This window comes from Lates calcarifer, linkage group LG7_2 (assembly GCF_001640805.2).
Source record: "Lates calcarifer isolate ASB-BC8 linkage group LG7_2, TLL_Latcal_v3, whole genome shotgun sequence".
In the NCBI taxonomy this organism is placed as follows: Eukaryota; Metazoa; Chordata; class Actinopteri; family Centropomidae; genus Lates; species Lates calcarifer.
Window position 1 is genome coordinate 5,375,327 of NC_066854.1, and position 17,935 is coordinate 5,393,261.

The 17,935-nt window shown below is 40.5% G+C and overlaps 1 long non-coding RNA gene across 2 annotated transcripts in view; it reads left to right on the forward strand.

Moving 5' to 3' along the window:
* LOC108894895 (uncharacterized) overlaps positions 1 to 16,769 on the forward strand; it is a 54,951-nt gene extending 38,182 nt beyond the window's left edge. For both annotated transcript variants that reach the window (XR_001962885.2, XR_001962884.2), the window contains exons 3-4: positions 15,883 to 16,117; positions 16,277 to 16,769. This is a non-coding gene — a long non-coding RNA (uncharacterized LOC108894895). The remainder of the gene's footprint in view (positions 1 to 15,882; positions 16,118 to 16,276) is intronic.
* The last annotated feature ends 1,166 nt before the right edge of the window (positions 16,770 to 17,935 follow it).

Sequence of the window (17,935 nt, forward strand, 5' to 3'; positions counted from 1 at the left end):
TGCCTTAACTGGCTCGTGCTGAATATTATATTTTAATATCTACAAAGTCTTTAGTTGAATAAGGAGGTTGGAACTGAAACATTTTCATCTTTCAGGCCTTTAGTGGTGATGCTACTTAGGGAATAAAGCATTAACTCTAGACCCAGATTTTCCATGTTAGTCCATGAATTACAACTGACATCCATTCAGTTACAGAGGTAAGGAAGTATCCTGGCAAAGCCTTACCCACTGACAAGATGTAATGGACAGATAAAAAGAAAGTTTTTGCAGCAAACAACAAAATTCTACAAGTAAAAAGAAAAAAAATTAGGGTGTCTATGTGTGTTTTCTCAGTTAGTATTTTTGCATCTGTTCTAAATCTCACAATTACAGCCGCCCCTGAAACCTAAACATAACTCTAACCCCAGGTCATGAACCATTTCTAAATTATATCTGGGAAAAAATGTTTTTATCAGTGTTCTTCACCCATGGGAGCATTAAGACTTAAAAACACAGGTTAAAATAAAACATATATATCACACCCACTCAGCCCCCCACACACACACATACACACACAACTTATAAATTCACTCACTTGCACAGACGATGAGCAAGGCCTGGAGATGGATAGTTGGCTTAATATAGTGTGCTTTAGACAAGGAGGGATGGGGTACAAATTGGAGACGGATGTATAGTCAGAGCCAAAATCAATAATAAAGACTTTCATTTCCAAACAAGATGAGGCGCCGGGAGTTGATGTATAGATGTGGAGCTGATGTACGGATGTGGCCCCCGCACGTCCATCAGAAAGACAGGAAATCTGACCTGCCACCAAGGTATGACAAATGACTGACACAGCCAATGCTACATTAGTTCCATATTGGTAATCAGATCAGAGTCGAGGGAGAGGAGGGAGTAAACAAAAGATCTCTTGGAGACTAGTTCAGCTTGTTTGGATTGTCTCTGTACCTGGGAGGCCAAATGACATGTATTTAACGTCTCCTGTGCTGGGATATAATCACTTCCTTTTGTGAATGCTGAATGAAATGCAAATGTTGGTACAACAGAAGCTCAGACATTCTTGTGATATACACCGTCTGCAATGACTAATCATGTATTCATGCTGCCGGCGATGTGATCATGTTAGCAGAAGTCCGTTCTTTTCTTAACCGGTTATACTCACCCAGGGCTACAATAAGGGACATGCTCCTGTGTGTAGGGAATATACACAAATATGTTTAAATATTCACGTTCAAGGAGCTTTTTTTGTTAAGAAATTGACTCTGAATGATACATTTATTAGTTGCTTATTAATTTCTGATTAATTTCAATCAACTAATTGGCTGACTAATTGTTGCAACTCTAGAGCTTTTAAATATCTAGGAGAAGTTTTTGTGAGTATTTAAAAGCTTAAAGATTAGACTACTATCTTTTTTTTGATCTATAAACAGGATTTAGATTTTTGAAGTTTGAAGTTTGCGCTGAAAACCGGCACAGAGCAGCTCTACAGCTCATGCAGCTGCTCAAACAGGAAAGAGTGGAAACTGGAAATAATGACCACACTCTCCAAAATGTTGAACTTGTGCCTTTGGTGTGAGGAAAAAACCCCGCTTGCCAAATTGAACTGAACATTTCCAAACAATTCTTTACATTCTTTCTGCTGTGTTGGTGGCAGCTCATCCACTCATTGTCTCATTGCTTCTGTCTAATTGTGTGTGTTTCTCTCTGTGACTGAGCAGATGAGTTGTTGTTCCAGCCTTTCACAGCTTTCCAGTCATGTTACAGTTTTTATTTCATTATTTACTTTAATGACTGCTGCAATATGCTTCTGGACAATTACTGCATCCATTATTGGAGTTAACAAAAAGCTTTTAGGTCTTTTTATTTACTTTTTCAGTTCAGTTTTGAGTGGATTAATGCAGTAAATCCTTGCAGTAGCTACTGTAGCTGTATTATCTCAGTGCTACGATAAAAAGACATCAAGTTAAACATTTGACTTTTTCATACACATTCATTGTAAGTCACTTAAACATAAACCAAAGGACTATAATATAATATGATCACTACATACAAGTAGGAAAAAGTTCCTCAAAAATATTCACACAAAAGCAGGAATAATCATAATTATAGAGAGAAAAGAAACTGGGATGTCATGTTACCTTTGCCTTCATTTAACAGTGAGCTCTATATATATTTCTTTAATCCTCTCCTCTCATTTACGTCTTTGTGAAATGGCCATGTATTCTGTCATTTTGAGGGTGTGGTGGAGTAATTACAGGACCATCGCCTGTTTTGTCCATGGTTAATAGAGATTAATAAGATAATTTCTGCATGCGGGCGGAAAATTAATTAATGTACAATGTTCTGACCTCAATGTCTGCAACCTCTAACACCCCTAAACACACCAGGCCCTTGAACTATATTTTTAGACACTATTCTCATTTTGTGTGTTTAATGATAGGAAATTATATCCAGTCTGTGCACATAAATGCAGTTGCACACTGTCAGTTTTTTCTGCCTATACAGCCTGTAATTTTTAGGAGTTTTAATTTTAGTTAGTAATATTAGTTTGTGCACTGACTCCTGCTGCTACTGTATCAAAACAATATGTGATTCATGTTTATAGATTTAGAGGCTGAACGAAAATGGCAGAGGTGAGGACTGAAACTTATGTTTTATGTTTGAAAAAACTGATTTAATTCTGTTGACTTGAAGAAAACTGCAACATCATCCCCCCAGAATCTCATAATGATATACTGCATTTCTTCAAACAGTGAGCAAGTCCTTTATTTAGTGCAGCTTTATATTAGAGGCAGGCTTTTATTTCTGATTGCCTTTGTTTGATTAGTATATTTGGTCATATTTTAGTACGAAGCCTTGTTTCGATCCAAGTTACTGCAGTACTCAACACTTCCTTTAATCATTTCAAATTAAAAGACCTTCAGCGTTTCAGTGGGAGGAAACCCTTCATTTCTTAAAATAGATATTGTTGAATTTATTAAAGTGGTAGATGTACATTATGCTTAATTGACATGCACATTATATGACCAGGAGTTTATCCACCCTTGTTTTTACCTGTTCTGTGTTTGGGGGCCGGCCTTTATTTGTTCGTGCCTTTGACCATCATTAGAGATCCAGCTTTTAATTGACTCCTGGTTTTTATTTGAGGAAATAGTAGTAATACAGCGCAGTACAACCTACCTCGCGACCATTTTCACATTTTGCAGCCACATGATTCTTAAAGTCAGCCCTGGTTATATCCCTGCATATTGCAAGGGAAGAAAAAACACATCTAAACGGCGTTCTTCTGTAATTATAGGTGCTGTTTGGCAGTGGTTAGCCAAGTGCTGTCAGCAGCACTTAAGTACCTGTAATCATGGTAAAGAACATCTTGGAGGTTGTTGTTACTTTTACATAGCGAACAATGCAGCATGTGGGCCAGATAGACGTTTTTCTGAAAAGCAGAGAGAGAAAAGAAAATTCAACAAGAAAAAAGTGAGGCAGTAACTGTTGCAATATTGCAAAATGATTAATATCACAAAGTCAAAACAAATCTTGACACTTTTTTATCTATATTATTGCTTAATGAACCAACTAGGAACTTAACAATTTAGAGATACTGAGTCATAATCTTTTCCCAATTATATTGTTTCCATTTGAGAAATGAACTTATCATATGTTAATTCTGGTTCAGGGTGGGTTTGTCTTTATGAGGAAAAAAAACTAATTTCTTCGACAAGGATCGTTTGATAAAAATCCAGAGTTAGAAATTAAAGGTACCTGGGGGAAAATGACGGCAAAGTGATTAAAGTATGGCGATTGAGTGGTTTCTCTTTATTATCTGCAGCACTTAGAGTGAAATGTGGGCCCTGTTCGCCCTCCACAGATTGAATGAGGTGTTTCACTGTTTGAAGTAAATTGAATGATCTTCTTATTTGCAGGCTGTTTGCATTTGGTAATCTGCTCTTGACAAAAACACCCTGAACAGAACAAAGGCGTGAATACTACAAGTGTGTGTTTATGTGTGTTTGTGTTGCCCACCCCACCTCCCCCTTTCAACCCCCGCCCCCACTCCTCTCATCCCAGCCACTTCATACACTCATATAGACACCATATCACTTCCATAATGCTCCCTATCACGTTAAGCCTCTCATCCCCATTCAAACCCAGGGCCTCCTTGCACCTTTCCCATTTCAATCTGCACTCACTGTAATAGAGTTCACTATCACCCTCTCCCAACGGGGTAACTTTGCCTCCCAGCCAATCTCTTTAGCTGTATGTTTTTACACTGTCCCTGGGTGTGAGCTATGGGTCAACAATGAAACTGTGACTACCCCCCCACCCCCCTCCAGTGGTGCTCTGAGACCCTGCAGCCTCACAGAACACGGGCTGCCCCCATGTTGGATCGTTGGAGCGCTGCAGTGTCAACAACCTCTTCATGCTTCGTGCAGGGGTGAATAACTCGGGGCATCCCAACTGAGATGTGTATTAGTGTGGTACTTCGCCCCAGTGTAATCTGCAGTGATGGAGCTGTTGTGCTGTAAACAACAACACCTCTAGTGCAGGAACCTTTGTAACAGAAAACAGATGCATGTAACACTGTGGTGGTAGAGAATCAATCAAAACATAAATGACATATAAAACTAAAACATAAATAACCATAAATACAAAACTTGTCCATTCTAAACAGACTTTTCAGAATATTTTTTAACATTTTAGCTCAATACAGAATGAAACAAGGTTGAATATTTACAAAACAACAACGTCTGTGCTTCTTTAACCTCATATTTCAAAACACAGAATACTAAAACCTTTCCATCTCAAATTCAATCTGTGACTGACCCTGAACACATCTCTCCCATTTACTCTTGTCTGCATTTTCCAGTGTTAGGATTTGCTGTTTTTACATCATTACGTTTTAGACTGTTGGTGAGACAAAACAAGACTTTTGAAGATGTAACCACAGCTTCTCACAAGAGGTGATGGGAAATTTTCACAATTTGCTCAAAGTATATACACCAAGCAATTATAGGAGGAAATAACAGGCTGATTAATCTATAATAATCTTTTGGTTGCAGCTCTAAAGATCACCTTTTCTAAGGCAGGCATAGTGTCTCAATTCTTACATATGTAAGATTGACTGGTAGATTTATCTCCACTTTTTTACACTGAAGCTGCCACTGGTCTGCATGTCACCATGTATGTGTGTTTCCAAAGTTTGTAGAGAGAATCAAACAGATATTTGTTGAAAATGTAAAGGTTGTTATATGTCTCTTTCATGGTGACAGTGATTTGCTCTGTGTGTCTCCTGATTGCAAAACTTGTCACGAGAAAGTCATGGGAAATCTCTGGTTTATAGGTGAATCTGTTATTGTCATCTCACAAAACAATCCCCAATTTCAAAATCATGCAAAACTGATTGGAATCTTTCCAGAGGGTGTGTCAGTGTGAAAGCGGTGAAGCGGGCTGATTGAAAAAGATTTATTGTTGTTTGAAAAGGCGTGCTGATCAAAACCAAAGGCCATGCTGTGATGCGTTAATCAGACCCTGTGTGCTGAAAGGCCTGTTGCTGATGAAAAGGAGACTGATATGTGTGTTCAGAGTGTAAAAACCTATAAAAAAAAGAATCCACGGGAATTAATGTAGCCCTTGTTTGACAGAGTCTTCATTAGCACTTTGATCTAAAATCTCCATCATCGCAGCAACATCTGTGGCGCTTGTTAATGGACGCTTTAAAGAGTGATATTTCAGTATGAAATTCAAATTTAATCCCATTACACTGCGTATAACGAACAAACTGTGTCCCATCAACCAACCATCCACAGATTCCCACTGCAATTTTCAGAATTACATTATAATACAGCAGTCATATACACGTATACTGTGCAGCCTATGCACCACTATGGCTCATTGTCTCTTTATTGACTGTTTTGCTGACTAGTGTGGATGATTTCTTCAAGGTCATGCACTCCACACCAGGGCTGCATTACATTAATCTGACTGTATTTAGGCAAACAAAGGGTAAATTGATAAGAACTGCATGTTCATACTTTACACAGGGGAATATAAACATTTTGACCCCATTTTCCCATAAATAGATTATATGAATTGTATGGATCAGTCTCAGTTTACATTATCGTCTTAAATTAAAAAAGCACCTCCTTACCGTGCGATACTCAGCCCTATAAAGGACTTAGTTTTCCTCCAAGAAGATTTCCTGTGAGTGGACTGTAAAATCTGTATACAGATAATATCCAACAAACGCAGGTGTGTTTTATTCAATCTGAACAGATGAATAATTCAAATCTCCCACCATCATAAAAAAAACTGTACACACAGACGGAAACTTTCTAATTTCCTGTAGTTATTCTAAGGATAGCTTTACTACAGACAAGAGACGAGGCATATAATCATTTCACACAGAATAATGGGACAATTGTTATAGGAAAGGAATTCTTAATCAAGATGAAAATGCTTGTATAGAAATTAAGCTTGCTGTAATATGGGAGAAGCTATTAGCTGTAACAGTAATACCTTTAAAGGAATAGCTACACACTTACTGTACGGATATGAGAGCAGTATAAATCTATTCATTTAACTCTCAGCAGAAAAATGAATGATTTTATTTCCAGAAAATGTCAAACTGATCCTTTACATAGTGAGGCTATGAGGGGGAAATTTCTGTCCAGAAAAGGAGGTACTGTGTTTGGAACAAAACCCCTCAAATACCCCCTGTCTTTCTTCACTTCGGTGCTCATGGCGAATAAGCCCTATTCTTCTCTGTCTCAGGAAGCCTCTTCTCATATAAAGCACAGTGCCGTCTCTTGGCAATTGGTACATTATTCTATTCTATTTGAGTCTTCAGGATTAATAATTATGGTGTTTAATCTGAAGCATGGCTAGTGTCCAGTCTGGCTCCCTCTGCGCTTTTGTGCTGCAGTGCATTTAGGTCTCAAGGAGGCGAAGGAGTCTCACAGGTCTCCAATGCAGTGTCCTTTTATAGAACGTCAACAGCTGGAGAAAAAAAAAAACACAATGAGGAAAGAGCAGGTTCTTGCTGAGACTCCAAATAAAACAATTTACACACAACTGGGGACCTTGACTCAAATCCTCCCGAGCTGGGAGCTAATTAAAAATGTGACCTCACTCAGAGGGGATCATAAACAGTTTTTATCCCCTTTGCTCTGCCCTGGCGTCATTTCTTTCTCTGTGTTCCTCTCTCTCTGCACACGTACACACCCTTCACTGTATGAGTCACAGGGGAGTCCAGCTAAGAAAAATGAATTACTGATTTCACTCTGACATCTTGGCTAAGTAGCTCACAGTAGCAGCGACTGCACTCTTTATGCTCCGACTGCAGGGTTTCACATTCAGGGCTCTGACTGATCATTGACGTGTCATAATTAATACCACAAGTTACAGCTTCTGAATGTGACTTTTTTATACCACATGCACAAAATGCGGCACTTGAAAGCTCTAAAGGTTGTGTGGACTTCCAAAGTTATTTTCCGCTGTAGTTTTCCCACTTTGAAGTAAATTAATCACTATGGCAGAGGCATAGAAGTGGGTCAGTTGATACAACATTGACCAATAGCTTTGGGAGAAATATTGGAATTTGTCTTCCTACATAATTCACACAGAGACTGATTATACTTTGTAAAAAGAGGCTGACATTTGATGAATACCTCAACCAAACAAGTCGATCAAACTGGATTCCTGTACATGCAAGAGTGCTTTGATGCATCTTACAGAGACCGCAGGCTTTGCTGTTGCATAACCAAGTGTATGTTGGGGATTTGCTGATGCTATAAGGTCCTTGTGAATGAATTGAAGTATAATCACTGCATAACCTGCCACAGATGTCAACACTGAGGAATGTTATTTAGATGTAGTCAAATAATGGGAATCTGAGTATCCTGCTACTTCACAGTCCAGTGTTTAAATGTTTTTGCCTTTAAGATATGTAGCTGACAGTTGGAGTGGCAGTGGGTGAGCAGGAACAGGTTCAGTGTCTTGCTGAAGGACATTTGGAGAGGATAAATGGCTTTTGATGGATACACACTGGCTTTCGGCTGGGATAGAACCTGTGACCTTTCCGATAAAGGAAGGTCTCTGTACCCACTAGGCCACCCGGCCACCTCATTTCTTTTTTATAGACAAGAACCAAGGTCAAGAATATGTGTGTGTTACATTTGCAGTCTGTGAGCATGTCGTATGGAGGCAGTGCTGGATTTTAACACAGATTCTGCCCATGATCTCTGCACAGATAGACAGACACCTCCAGTGTTTTTCTGCAAAATGACCACATCTGAGGTTTGATTGGACAGTTGATCATTACCAGCAGTGGGAAATAATGAATTCAATAACTCTTTGCTTTAATTCAGTGCTTGTTTCATGCACTACTTCCACAAAACTAGATCTCTGTTGTGCAGCGTTTTGCCATCTGAAGTTAGCATGCTAATTAGCTCGCCCCAGCTCTGATAGTGACTCACTGTAGCCTTCACACTGCTCTTAAGAAGCAGCACTGCTCAGAGGCTGTATTATAACCTCTTGTAAAATAAACGAATCAATGGCTGAGGCTCTTGGCAAGCGACAATCACCACCACCCACTCCCAAAGAGAAACCAAGTTCAGTGGCAGAGAAAACTCGCAACTAGTCCCCTTAAACAACACACCCCCACAAAAAAAGACCCAGGGCTGATGCATTTTTTATAGTACCTACCTGTACCTGTCTGTGTTAGTGATTATTAGCCCTTACTAGCTCTAAGATCCAATATCTAGATCTAAATAGAAGCCATAAATGAGATTTTAATTTGAATGACTTTCACGTCCAGTGTAATGACAGAACTAAAGTAGAGAGAGCTGTGAAATGTCTGTAGGTAGATTTTCTAGCAGACTCATGCCCTCACCTGGTCCTGCACCGCCGTAATGAGACACCCCGAGAGTAGAAAGGGAGGCAGCTGGGAGACTGAAAGCGGCGAGCAATCTTCCACTGAGCCAAAAATCTCAGCAGCACCCTGAGAGGCTTCACTCTTCTGATGCTTATTAATCCTGAGAATGAAATGAGGTTAACAGCACTGAGTGGTTCAGAAACAGCCATCAGCGATATGGTGTGATTTTGATCCAGGGATAGAGGAGACTCTTGAGTTTTTTGAGATTCTGACAGGCAGAATGAGTCAAGACTTGTGAAGTGAGCTGTCCTTGATTTTTTTTAAAGTGACATGTATTCTTATAACAGACAGCAGCAGCTTAAAAGATGAAGTTTTTAAAAAATCTTTGGCTATCTAAATGCAACAGTTTTAATGAATGGAGATACTGAGTGGTCCAGAAGAGATTTTCTTTTTCTTGACTTCAAGGTCCAGTCAGTGGCTGGTCTGCAGCTTTCAATCATGTCATGTGATCTTCATCAGCAGATGGAGGTGTCACAGAGATGTAGAGTTTCTTCTTTTTCCGAGCACTTTGAGGACTTCTCATCCATACGAGTGGAGTTTCAGTGTTCATTTTTGACCTTGAAAACAGCAATCAACAAAATAATCTCACCTCAAGGGCCATTTAGTGGCCGTCCTGGAGTTTTTAATCATTTCGCATGATCTTCACCTGCTGTTTCCAAAGTCAAGGATGAATTCTGGAGTTCAAATTGTGAGTGGAGATGGTTAAAAAAAAAAAGAAAAAGAAGAAGAAGAACTCCAGTTTCTAATTTATGACAGTGTGGTAATTCACCACTTAATCAAACCAAATGTTTAAAGTGCATGACAATTTGGCATTTGCTATGTCTGTATAAAAATAATATATTAAAAAATATCAAAGTATTTTAAACACTTATTCTACATTAAATGTAGTTTTCAAAATGCGTCACCCTGTATTTGACTTTTTAATGTGCCTCTCATCCTCCTCTCTATAATTGTCTCTGTTAATCCAATCTACTTTTCATGGACCAGTCAGGGTTTTTGTGTAAAATCCACATTCAGAGTGTCAGAGTGTGTTTCATGCTTTATTTTTATGCTCTAATGCTTCTTGGTTATTTGTTTTATGTTTCTTATTGCATGACATTAAATGGAATTTTGCTCATCTGGACGTGCCGCTAACGCTGCACAAATTATTGCTTCAATAATTTGCATTTTATCCTGCTTTGATTTTTATCTGCAGGACGGAAATGAAGGCCTATAATTTATGACTAACACATATCACTCTGGGGCTAGATGTTTTTGTACAGTACGGATTATATATTGAGGAGGGAATCTGATTTTTGATGTTTAAGCTGTTTACTTACTGAGAGCTTGAGCCATGGCTGCATTTACAGAAGGTTAGAGCACTTTAGTGTCTTTCAGCGTTTTGGTTTTATTGCCTGCAATATAAGCCTGAATAAACTTCATTGTGTTAAAACAATAAGCATTAGAGGGAAGTAAAACAGACATTTGTTAAAATATTGATGTAGTGGATTATTACTCAAAAACTGGCCCTCTTTAGGGAGAGCTGTTTCAAGAATGGTGATAAAAACACTGGAGCTGGGGATGAAGTTATTAAACATTAATTATGGATCCTGTCATCTTCTCAAACGTAGAGGTGGTTCAGCAGCCCGGGACAGAATATGTTTCATTCTGGAAAATGTTCAAGGGCCACTCAGAAGTCTTTCATAGGCTGGAAGTGGCCCCTGAGCGGGACTTTGAGTACCACTGATCTACAGTACCATGTGTCAGCGAGACCATCTGAGCACGTAATTAACTGGAGGAGTTGGCACCTCTCACTCACCGCGATGGCAAGAGTACAAAACTTTTCTTCAGTGCATGTTTGCATAGTGATAAGGAATATTTTATTGAAGGTGTGATATGGCCTTCCCCACAGAGGATGGAGGTAGTCTTTGCTGAAATCAGAATCACACATAAAGAATGCAGAGCAGCGTATTGCCAGTGCTGCAGGCGAGATTGCTTACGCTCCTTTCAGTGTCTGAACTCATCCAGGAACACATAAGTGAAATAGGGGTCATCACACTCCTCTGTAGTCACACAAAGTTCCCAGTGTGTGTGTGTGTGTGTGTGTTTGTGTGAGTGGGCATGTGTGTGTATGTGTGAAGGACAGCGAGTGAATGAAAATGCGAGGCAGCAAATCTCTGAGTAAATCCTTTGCCTTCTATTTATATATTCTTTTGAAAATCCTGGAGCTCCTTTCTCTTCCACTTTCATGGTTGATACGGCCTAGAAATGTAGCGCCGTTGCAATTCTGCTCACTCAACTGCTCTATACTATTTTTACGGACAACAACAATAGCTAACCATCATGGCCAACAACCATTAACAGCAATGGCACACATGGTTTTGTGCTACGTCCCCTGTAGCGTGTGATGAAAGGTGCTGCTGTTGAGAAACACAGCTACAAGCAGACGGTGATATTTGTTACCTGAATGATGCTTCAGGGCTTCGATGTTGTGGCCGAGAAATACGAGCACCCATGTTTCTGCCCCATTGGCTAAGAGGAACATTTCCCCACAGCCTCACGATTAGTTTGCCAGACTCTTCCCCCCTCGAGGTGTGATTCTCCCCTACAGCTGTTTGTCACGGCCCTGTAAAGTATTGCCCTCCAGTCGCACGCCGCTGCACTAAAATGCGTAACGCAGCCAGTTTGTCAGTCCAGGAAATATGAGCATCTGCTGTGCTTTATGTGTTGACCTGCTCAGCTGCAGAGTGTTACGACACCTTAAGCCAACCCTGCCTGCCCACGCCGAACAATGGCAGCTTCTTCCAAATCAGGTCGTAGCATTTGCATAGAAATTGGTTCTAGATCGGGGGAGATGGGCCCTCAAAAACTCTCTCTCCTTCATCCCCTCTCTTTCTGTGTCAAACACACACACACACACACACACAAATAAACAGTCATATAGAGAGTGTGCTCCTTTAAGGCCCAATCACTTCGGAACAATGAGCACTCCTCAAGGAAGTCAGAGCAGAGGACATGATGAGAAATAGATCTAAGGCGACGCTTCATGTTTACCAAACGGGTGAGTGGCAACGAGAGAGGATTTAACATGCAGAAATTCTCTGTACGGCATTCTCTTTTAAGATATCTGTAATTTACATGCCTTTGGTCCTCCAAACTCCATTCCCAGTTGTTTCATATTCATATGTTGATTATATAAGGAGGTCCTCAGAGTTTACAGCAAATATGTTTGTCATTACTGCTTTGGTGGAGAGCAAATAAAGGAGACTGACTGGGCAGAATGGGGAGAGAGAGGGAAACAGCTCCTCTAAAAGTCATTGTCTTTAAACCAAGGCACATGAGCATTTCTGGATCAACCCTCAGATCTGTTACAGTATGCAGTATGCTTAAGTATCAGGCACAGAAACTACTTGTTTAATGTTATGACAGGTTGCAAGTGGCTGTTCAGTTGGTGATGTGCTGTATCTCTAGGTGGGTTTAATTGGGATTCTCTGGGTCAAAACTCCAGGGCTGTTTTCTCCAAGTCCACCCTCCTCCACTGGCCTCATTGCCAAGCCCTCACAGCTGAGACAGATAAAACAGGAGGCTGGTGCAACATCCTCCATAAACCTTTTTGACACCACCTTAAACTTTTACCACTTCTTCCTGGATGGTGAAAAGGTGTTTTGGATGAGCCGGGGTTCGGAGGAAAGCTGATAAATGTCAGAGGTTGATAGCTAAACTGCAGACCGAGCAGCAGGGGTCTGGAGAAACGAAGCAGAGAAAATGGCATTCTGTTGTGGAGACACTCAGCAATAGTGACAGCTACCACAGCGGGCATCATGAGCTAATGCCAGGCTGCCTGATGCAGGTGTCTGAACCTAAAGAGCACCTTTCAGTCACATCTGCCATACCAGTGTGGGAGGGCTCCACCGCCTCGGCAGCTTGGCCATGTCAAGAGTTGAAGCAGGGCTGCAAGTTAACAGAAGTTTTCTGCTCGCTTTGTGAATGTCACACGTGTGATTTGGAGTGTCAGTACGACTATTTTAGGGCGACATCTTCAGAAAAGAACTCATCACCTTTTATGCTGTGATATATGAGCAAGGAGCAGAAATTGTCCTGGTGTCATAGAAACCTGACAAATGTCTCGCACAGAAGAAAATCAGCCTGCTCAAGCAACTTTATGGAACATTATCTGCCAAGGACAGTTTGTTTTTGCGGTTAGGTGATGATGCATAGTGTCGCACAGCTAGCTTAGGACGTGTTTTGCTTCAGTCGTCAGGTGAGGTGGGAGCTGAATCAGATCCTGGTTAGACGTGATAATGGGCAATAAACCATTTTTTCAACATTACACACAAACACTCACACAACAGCTTCATATCAGACACTTGTGAGTAATGACTTCACTCTGCTTTTACTCATGTACAGTACGTGATACATGATGTAGTATCTTACAGTAATAAAACATGTCACACCTTCCTTGGCGGCTTGTTCCCTACGAGCATTTCTTGAAGATGTAACTGAACGTGGCATGTGATTTGATTTGTATTCATGAACGAGCCGTGCAGCTGTTCCAGAGCTCTTGTCAAGCTGTTACAGAACAAAAGTGTTTGAGTGGACAACAGGAGCTTTCAGTGACTGTGTTTGGATTTTTCTGTATCCCCATTGTGTACATATAATGACATCATTACGTATGTAAAGATCACCCAAAAACCTGGAAATAGACAATATTTTCTCCATCTAGGGGGAAATATTTTAACGGCACTAAACGCCTGAAGAGATTATTTAACTTTAGTGATTAATTTTCACTTTAAATTCGCCTGAAAAGATGCCGACACACAGCATGCTGACTCCAGATGCTCCATCTGATTGAACACAGTATAATGGCTTCCTAAATAAAAGAACAGTAAGAGGAAGGAAACCTTTTATTTGTCATTGAAGGAACAACTTGTTCTATGCAATATTCACTCGAGAGAACAGACCATTGATGGGGTTTTGAATAAACCATAAAAAATCTGAGTTTTTTGACAGCTGAGCCTGCCAGGTTATGGGATTGTGTCTCAGGTTCCAGCCATGTTTCCCTCTATAATTTTAATTACCAGTAGGTTATGATTAAACTCTTATGTGACTAGGACTGAACAGAGCCCCATAGAGCTGCCACTTCAGTGTTTCATGGAGTCCAAAAATTCCCATTATGCATTTGACAAAGGATATGAGCACTGCCCTCCCAGAGACTAAATGTTCAGTCTGATTATTTATGCACTTACCTTTTGAAATTCAAAGATCTTTTCCAGCAGGAGCTGATGGTACATGCTGGACAGGTTGGCGCTCTCTTGCTGTAATGGCCCATATAAAGGAAAGTTAACAGCAAGAAATGTTTTACAGCCAGTTGAAGAGAAGAATATAAAGTACAAATCCCATAGACCTCACGGCTTTGTATGGACCCTTAAATTTTACAGCATATATGCAAAAAAAAGTGCCATGGATGTAGCACATAAAGTGAAGCAGGGGTTCAGGTGAATTCTGTCTAGAATGGATAGCTTCCAGCGCCTCTAAAGAAATTCATCCCCTGCTCTTCTGCAAACGAGCTAGGATGTTAACACTGTTGACATTAGCTGTGTAGGTGTACCGGGCAGTGGAGGGGACAGCCGAGTGTGTGCTGAAGTCCCTCCGGCTGTATTTAACGTTTGTCTCTGTGACCCAGGACTACCTACTGACAAAAGTGCTACCTCATTTCAATGCTAATGTGCTGTTATGGGTATTTTCAAAGCGTTGCTGCTATATATTATGATTCAGCTTACCTGAGAGGCATCGGTTAATCCTGTAGATCCCAGCAGAGCTGCCCTGCACCAAGAGGTCATGAAGATAGTGTTTAAATAGACTCAGCCTCCCATATTATTCCAAGGGGATGACCACGGGCCTGTACACAGCTGACACATTTTCTCCCACTCATCTGGTATGTGGCTGCAACATGAAGATCACAGGATTAACTAAGGCATTGGATTCTTGTTACAACACCTCCTCTGATTGTTCAACCGCTCCTCTTCGTGTTCATGTCTTAACATATGTACCATAACCTGGAGGCTCGCGAGGAGCCATCACCAGCAATGACACTTCCTGAGCAGGTTTTGAATAGAAGACAAAATAAAATGTATGTGGAATATGGATACTATGTAATGAAAGAAAACCAATCTCAAAAGGCCTCCAGCTGTTCACTTTAATAGACATTAAGATATTGGAAAATACATATCTGTATATAATAGTTGATGCAGCTAGAGAATAGTGTAATACTGTGTGTTGTGTTGTCATTTGTGCAGCAAAATATCAGCGTAAACTTGTCATTATGTTAAATATGACTCATAGATGGTGCTAAGGATGTTGGTGTCATTTATCCACCAGGAGATGTCTCCATAGGATGAATCCCACCCATCCACTGAAAGCAGCTGTTTCAGTCCAAACGTCCACTGGATATATTTCAGAATTCATCTCTGTGTCTTGTTGAAAACACATTAGCAGCTCATTATTGATTCATGTGGTAACAGATACACTGCGGCTGCACTTAACTTGTTTTAATTACTGTACTGAGCACATCATCTTATCTTTGTTTTGTATCTGTCCTAGTTTAATAGGGAAGGAAAACTGTAACATTCCCTCTCCTGCTTCATGGGTTTGCTGTGTGCTCATGAGGACAAAGTCAATAACCACTGAAATGCACCATTAAATGTTAATGTCATATCAGTTGTCAATAGTTGTGTACTATACTGTACATTCAAAAAATGGATTTCATGCTTCAGAGACATGGAAGAAATTGACCTGGTGAAAAAGAGCCAGTGGCAGCAATACCCCATCTTCCACCATATTATGTTTTCTTTTATTTGTGCACATCACATCTTTGCCCCAACACATACTCGATCTCATCTAGCCCCAAGTTTTCATTGTCATCTTAGTGAGAGTTGTTGTCAGTGTCTGAAAGCGTTCCTCTGTTTAACCGGCAGGTGGCGGAGGGGATGTGAGATGTTCTCCATGACAGTTTGCGCAGTGTCCTCCTCCCCAGGCGCTCCACAGAAGTCCCTCCTGATGAGCTTGTACAACATGTTGGTGTCACTGGCTCTGATGCTGCTGCCCCAGCAGACTGCAGCAAAGGATACTGCACTGACTGGAACATCTTGCTGCACACATTAAAGGACCCAGACAGGCTCTGTGGTGCATTTCCAGTCTAGTCTGTCCAAGGTATCTGCTTCCCTCTACAAACAGTATTCACAGTATTCATATACCTTTCAGGAAAAAAATTCTTAAAGGGTAATATACAGCGAATTTATGTTTTTTGTGGTGAAGTATGATGAGCCGAGTCCTCGTAGTAAAAACCCTATTACGGTGTTTTCTTTTCAGTTTCTCCACATCTACAAATGGTGAAAGGTGATGTTGAGGTGAAGGCTGCCGGTGAGAAACTCTCTGTTTCTGTCTTTCATCTCAGACACATGAAGACTTTTCCCCTCCCACCTCATCTCTTCTTTGACATGCTTGATATAGGCTGCTGGATCACGTTCGGAGAGCCCAGTCAGTTTTAATCACAGTCTGCTTGTAGTGCTTCCAGCGGCCGTCGCTGCAACTGTACAAAACCAAGAAAAAGTGGTGGTGAGATGAATACCAACCAGGATTGATGTTCACTGTTACAACCACTGACAACTAGTCCTAGATCAGTATGGATAAAGTTACTGTAGGGAAGATCAAAGCAAGGGGCGTAAAAATAGGATTTTCTTAATAAACCAAAACTCTAAATCTTTACTTCTTAGTTTTTATGGAGTTAATTTGGCATCTTGTTTCTGATATCTCTTTTCCACCACCAGGTGGCAGTGTGTAACTATTACTAATAAATATTTGGTCCCTATGTATTGCTCATGCTCTTTGAGGAAGAGTCACTGTTAATTGTTTACACTACTTTTACACTACACTAATTTACACTACTGAGCACTTAATTAAGGACACTGTATTAATACTGGACAGGATCTCCCTTTGCTCTCGAAACAGCCTCAGTTCTTCGTGGCATGGATTCCACAAGATGGTGGAAACATCATCAACATTTTTGTTTTTGGCACCATTCAGACTCGACATTAAAGACTTGTGTGTGTGTGTTTTTTATCCATTTGATGTTTGACGTGAACATCAAGTGAAGCTCCTGACCTGTATCTGCATGATTTAATGCATTGCACTGCTGTGTCAAAATCTACCACAAAGACTTATAAGACATCTGTTTTAAACATCTGACCCTATAAATGGAAACTAAAACTGGTGCCAAAGAACCCTGTTTGGACCTTTCCTGAGGACCATGTATGCCTCAGGATAACCACAGAGGTTCAGGTTCCCTGCTCTCTGTGAGTTCCCCCCCAGTGCCCCCTCCTCATGTGATAACTGTGCACAACACAAAGAAGGAGGCGGCCGTCAGCGACATGCAGCACGCCTCAGGCTGTTTCACCAAGCATCACCCATAGTGACACCACATATCTGCTGTATTACCACATATGCTGCTCTCCTCCCAGCTGCCTTCAAATGTAGCAACACTGACATCTCTTGGCTTGATGGGAAACTGCTACATGGGATGTTCTGTGTCTCTGGAGTCTTATCAGCGAAGCACTGTCAGAACACCACAGCATTTCCATTTTTTTGGGTCAAGTTGAGGCTACGGGTACGTCTATACACTTTCTTCACTTTCTGCAGAATTCCAATTACTGAAATGAATATCTGCTATATCCATAAATGAATCGCTGAATATATATTTTTGAGATGCAACTTTTCACCTAACATTCTAGGTATTTCTTTAAAGATACAATTTTTCATTTATTTGACCATCTAAATGTTTTTGTGCAGTTCAAGTTTGTAGATTTTTTTGTGAAATACCATTGTAGAATTACACATAATATTTCTACAACATGTTTTTCTATATTTACTAAAGACAGTTAGTAAATCTTTTAGGGAAATGTCTCCAGTTAGAGTTTCTGTCATCGGGTTCCTGTGGGCTGGTTTTTGAAGTCAGTCTGTGTTATATACACA